The following is a 5819-nucleotide window of genomic DNA, read 5'->3' as shown; positions in this document are numbered from 1 at the left end:
CTGTTCTTCTGCCATCCGCCAGCGTGGAGTGATAACCATCTTGGGGGAGGTGTGTCTTTTGAATGCTCACCCCTAGTCATCTGACTCAATCCCTGTAATTTTTCACAAGCCAAGAGCAGCCAGGTCTGAGTATTACCCAAGAAGGCATGCCTTCCCTCAGTCTCTAGGTGCAGAGAATAAATACACAGTCTCCTAAACACACTAGATTCCTGGTCTGCTGGAGCCTGGGGAAGCCAGATGCTGCTCAGAAGTCTGATGCCCAGATGCCTGAAATTCCACCATTATCACACATTCCTCCATAGTAAGCACTGCCCAATAAAACTCATCAAAAGATCTGCTTGGGGAGGGGGAGAGGTTTAAGAAGGGGAGTCTACACTAAGTCAAAAGATAACTTTACTGACAAAAGAGCAGGGCTGGGGGTGATGGTGTGGCAAGGAGGCAGAGAGGGATAGGGAAGTGCATGGATATGATATTCCCAACCTGTCAGTGGACAGAGGTCAGAGAAGAAGACAAAAGGAGGAGAGAAAGTACAGAAAGCGGGGTGCACATTCAGAAGAGCAATGGTCCCCCAAAGAAGGTGTGGACAGCCAGTCCCACAGTGCACAGTGGCAGCGTCCAGTCTGTTCCTTGCTGAGTGAATGGGGGATTGCCCACAGGAACCAAAATACTACCAGGCTGCTTTCCACAAGCCCCCCCCATCCCCGTTCTCTTTCATCCAACCCCCACAAACACAAAAGAATGTCAACTCTCCCCACAAGGGAAGCTTCTGCTCCCTCTGGGATAGGAACAAGGAGGAATCATATGCTTTGATCAAAAAATAGAGTCTGGCATGCCTCATCAAAGCTGGAGAACTGGGAACAGGCCCCAGGAGGCCACCCTGGGGTTTAGAACCTGCTGGTTTCATCAGCAACTCCCATCCCAGGAAGACCTCTCTCTTTTATGCTAAGTTCTCATAGCATGGAAACTTGGTGGTGTAGCAGTTAAGCACTTATCTGATAGCCATAATGTCAGGGGTTTACACCTATTAGCAGGTCTGAGGGAGAAAGCTGTGACAGTCTGCTTCTGCAAACATCTACAGCGTTGGGAACTCAAAGAGCTATTTTACTGTGTCTTGTAGGCACACCAGGTGTCAGAATGGACTTGACAGCCGTGGGTTTGGTCTGGTTTCTTTTGTTATCAGATCCAACGTCTTGCAGTCTCTCCTCAAGGACAGAGAATGTACAAGGCAAAGTGAGTGAGACAGAGAGACGTGGATGCCTCCAGATACACTGGCATCATTGGGTGACTCTGGGCAATATATTTACCCTCTAGTCTCAGTTTTCTTGCCTATAAAAAGCAAGCAGTAAGAGAATCAGGTTGATTGAGCTGCTGTGAGGATTAAATGAAGGCATCCTGGGTTTAGGATAGAAACCAAACCTCATAGAGTGGATTGTGTTTTTCCAGGTAGGGGCAAAGGAAAGTCTGAGCAAAGGCTGAGAGCAGGGCAGGCTGACAAAGTAGGCGTGCATGAGGAAGTTTAAAAGAACTAGATTATAGCCTGTGATGGGTGATGATTCTGGAGAGGGAGGTTCATGTGTCCCAGGTTGCAGGGCACATCTGGGGGTCATTCACACTCAGAAGGAGCCCCCTCCATTAAGACGCCTTCCCTCTGTCTGCAGACCTTACTGTTTCTCTACTGGGTTGAGACTTGACCTTGAAATGAGATGAGCCTGGTCCCAGACACTGGTCTCGTGGCTTCTAGCCTGGTGATTTAACCAGAAGACACTTTTGCTTCCTCATCTGCAGTGTGAGGCATCCATCCGCCTCCCAGGTTATGTGGGTAAAGCGAGGATGGGAGCATCTGGGGTCTCATGTCCAGCTGGCTCCTGGCAGGTGCTGGATAGAACTGGATGGGTCCTCCTCCTGCCGTGGGCAGAATCCCAAGGCTGAAGAGCATCCACTCAGTGGCCAAAGGACTAGACAGCTGTCAGCTTTGATTGCACAGCATCAGTATCCTCTGTGGTTCTGAAAACATCCTCCCAGAGACCTCAAGGCCCAGCAGTCAGGAAGAGAGATGAGAGGGTAAGTAGATAAAACACACCACACACACACACACACACACACACACACACACACACACACACACACACAGAGAGAGAGAGAGAGAGAGAGAGAGAGAGATCTCAGCGATGAATGTTATAAAAAAAATAAAGCAGTCTGAGGCCGAAGATGTGGATGCAGGTCTCTAGCAGAGAATGTTTGAGCCACAACCTGGGTAGTGAGAAATGACCATCAAGCAAAATATAAGGAGTGTTTTAGAAGCAAGAATACTGCTAGAATTCTCACCTCCAACCTATTCTCTCCCCTCGCCACAAGTCCTGGCTCGAAATGCTGTTGTTCCCATAGCACAGGTGGATAATCTGAGGCTTGCAGGGAGAAAGGGCCTGGTATGTCCATGGCAGAAGGAGGATTAGAGCTAGTACTTTGAAATGCATGCTTCTCAGGTCCCTCTGTCCAGCACACAGACCAAGAAGCTCAATGTGTCCCTGTGTCACTACTTCTCAGATTCACTGCTTTCTCTGGCTCTCGTGGTGATATGTCCCCACAAGTTTAGAGAGATCCAGAACCTGGTGAGCTGGAGATCTGTGCCCTTGGTTGTTGCCCCAGAGCGGAGAATGCTGACCCAAAGCTGCATCACCAGCTTTCCCCTGTGAGTGGGAGGAAACCAGGGTAGAGCAGGTAGTCACCTGCCTCAGCATCAGAATCTGTGAAAGCTCCCGGTGTGCAGAGACTCCACTGTGGTCTAAGCTTTAGGCTCAAGGAGGGGCTGACGGGGCTCCAGGAGCTCCCCCAGGGCTCGAGCTAATCTCTGGACTCTGAGAGGAACAGGGAATAGTTAGCTCCTGTCTCTATTTCTTGGGGTGATATGCCCAAGGCCAGATGGGAACCCTGTTTTGGCTGTTTCATGTAAAGACAGTGAATCCTAGTTTACCATAAATTTCATGAAGGAAAATAATTCCAACTCTCCTTATGCTAATTATAGGGATTTCTTGTGGTCTAGTGGGTAAGGAGTTGTACTGTCAACCCATAGGCAGGTAGCTCGAATCCACCAGCTCCTTTGAGGAAGAAAGACAGGCAATCTCCTTCTGTCTGATTCACAGCCTCTGACAACCTGCTTGAGGGTCAGTGATGAGTCAGTTCAGATTTGGCAGCAATAAGACTGACTATGCTAATTAGAGGGGCCCTGGTGGCACAAAGGTTAAGCACTCAGCCTCTAACTAGAATATGGGCTGGTGCTTCAATCTCACCATCTCCTTTGTGGGAGGAGGATGGGGCTGTCTGCTTCTCTAAGGGTTACAGCCTTGGAAACCCTACGGAGCAGCTGTCTGTCCTGTGGGCAAGCTGTCAGTCAGAACTTATTCAATGGCAGTGGGTCTGGTTTTCTGGTTTATGCTAATTGAGCAAACATAACAACAGCTAGGAGTCCTTGAGTGGGGCAAACAGTTCATCTGTTTAGCTACTAACCAAAAGTTTGGAGGTTCAAGTTCACCCAGAGCGGCCTCAGACAAAAGACCGAGTGACTTACTATCAACAAATCACCCACAGGAAATCCCACAGAGCTCTACTCTGACACACAGTGGGGCAGCTTACGTTGAAATCTCCCCAACAGCATTTCTGTTTTGGTTTGAAGGTGTAGGTACTGAATGGCATAGACATACACACATGAACAGTTTAACACACTGAAGCCTTGCTGCTCGGGTGGGTTTGGGGATCAACGCACTGGCCTCACCAAAGACCTTAGAAATGCAGACTCTCAACCCAGATCTCAGACTTCACAAAATAGCCTGTCCTTTAGCAAGATCCCTGGGTGGTGTGTGTGCAAACTAACGCATCTCCAAATGAGGCATGACTCTCACACCCATACAGTGAGCCTGGGTCAGAGAGTTCCTTTAGCTCATTAACTAATAGAGAAACTAGTAAGATTCAAAGAGGGCTCTCCAAAGTGTAGATATATCATAGGTCATGAAGAATTGGAAAGGAATTTGCAAATTGATGTGAAATTGGAAAGGCTGATCAATATCCACAGGGCAATAGTCAATTGTGTTGCTCTGAACATAATTTCTATAGCCATTCTCCATGCACAAGAATCATTTGCTTAGCTATCAGCTTTCTGTAACCTGCAGTCCTAAAATAGCCTCAGATGATGAAAGGTAGAGATAAAATCCAAAACCCAGAAGGGAATTCTGGGCAAGACACCTGACAATCTCAGGGGGTTTTGTTTGTTTTGTCTTCCTATCCAGACTTTCATGTTTTTTGACACACACTGAAGTTGGCCCTGCACTGACTAAGGCTTGTGTGTTGCTGCGCTGCTGGACAGGTTTCAGCTGGGCTTCCAGACTCAGAGAGATTAGGAAGAAAGACCTGGTGATCTACTTCTGAAAATAAGACAATAAAACTCTATGGGTCATGGGGGTCTGACATGGTTGTGCAAGGGTCATTGTGAGTTAGGGGCCTATTCCAGGACAGTGAACACTTCTGGCTTCTGGCATGCCAGGAGCCAGCTACTGCCTCCAGATTCTAACTAGAGTTTGGACAGATCCCCATGGCTCTGTGGTTTGCTTGGGAATTGGTGGAGGGATCAGAGTAGGGCTCAGGGCAGAAATTCAGCTAGTATTTGAGATGATTTCTACTGTTTATAGGATTGCTATGTGGACGCTAAAATACCTCCACTTGGACAAGGCAATAAATACATGTGCATTTGTTAACTTTAATCTGTATTCTAGGTGTTATCCATTCGCACCACCTGGAAATACATCTTCAAAGAGAGTTACCACCACGTATAGCTTCTCTGACCTTTATGTCTGATCTATACTAAGGTTCTGCTAATGAGTATGTTACTGTTACGTGCTGTTGAGTTGATTCAAATTCATAGCAGCCCTTCAGAACTGCCCCATTTGGCTTCCTAGGCTGTAATCTTTTCTTTTTTTTAACCAACAGATAATCAATTTATTAAAATAGTTGACTTAGGCATCTGCAATGGTGACTTCAACTTCTTCCCCAGGCTCAATGCTGATGGAAGTGATCTGCTTTGTGATCTCAGAAGGCCTGTGCAAGGAAGTCCATGAGTCATTTGTGGGTCCTCATCTGGAGCTGATCCCAGGACTTGGAATCTTCACCACACAGGGTCTTTCTAGGGTGATTCTCTTCCTGGAGTGATTCTCAGAGTCTTGGCAGGGATGCTAACTGGTGCCTGCACCTTGATGTTCTCATCCTTGGCACACACCTTTCCCAGGGATTTTACGTTGCGGCTGGGGAGGGTTATTCTAATGCAGTGAGAGGCCACCTCTGGTTCCATGGGGCTCTCCTGTGTCCTTTAAAGCCATGGCTGCAGCACAGCTTCCTGGCTGACTTGTTCCCCGAGGACGGCAGACAGTGGGTGAGGCAGACCTCCAGGACCATGTGTTCCTCTGAGAGCCTCGGCTGGACTCTTCATGGGAGCAGACAGCCAGGGCTCTCCTCCCAAGGAGTTTGTGCAATTTCTACCATGAGTAGAAACTGATGATAACGAGCTTCTAATTCCTCTCCTAGTGGGATCATCTGGAACTCATTGAGTCTTGGTCCAATTACAGTCTAGTCTTGTGGTCCTAAACAAATCTCCTCTTTTTCTCACCTACAAAATGAGGAGCATTTTACACCCACTTTCACAGAAATGTTGTATGGATGATAGAGCATAATAAAAAGAACTTCGTAACGTTCTAAGAGTTAGCTCTTCCTGGGCTTACCTGTTCGTTATCTATTCAAATCCAAATTTTAGTTTCTAATTGCATGCACATCATTCC

At 47.4% G+C, this 5819-nt stretch overlaps 1 pseudogene; it reads right to left on the bottom strand.

Moving 5' to 3' along the window:
- Positions 1 to 5003: 5003 nt before the first annotated feature.
- On the bottom strand, positions 5004 to 5363 carry LOC102874323 (annotated as a pseudogene).
- Positions 5364 to 5819: the final 456 nt, after the last annotated feature.

The sequence above is a fragment of the Elephantulus edwardii genome, unplaced genomic scaffold, assembly GCF_000299155.1.
Source record: "Elephantulus edwardii isolate Elephantulus edwardi_28Jun2011 unplaced genomic scaffold, EleEdw1.0 scaffold00066, whole genome shotgun sequence".
In the NCBI taxonomy this organism is placed as follows: domain Eukaryota; kingdom Metazoa; phylum Chordata; class Mammalia; order Macroscelidea; family Macroscelididae; genus Elephantulus; species Elephantulus edwardii.
Note: the sequence above shows the minus strand (reverse complement) of the source record. Positions and strands in the feature narration are given on the sequence as shown.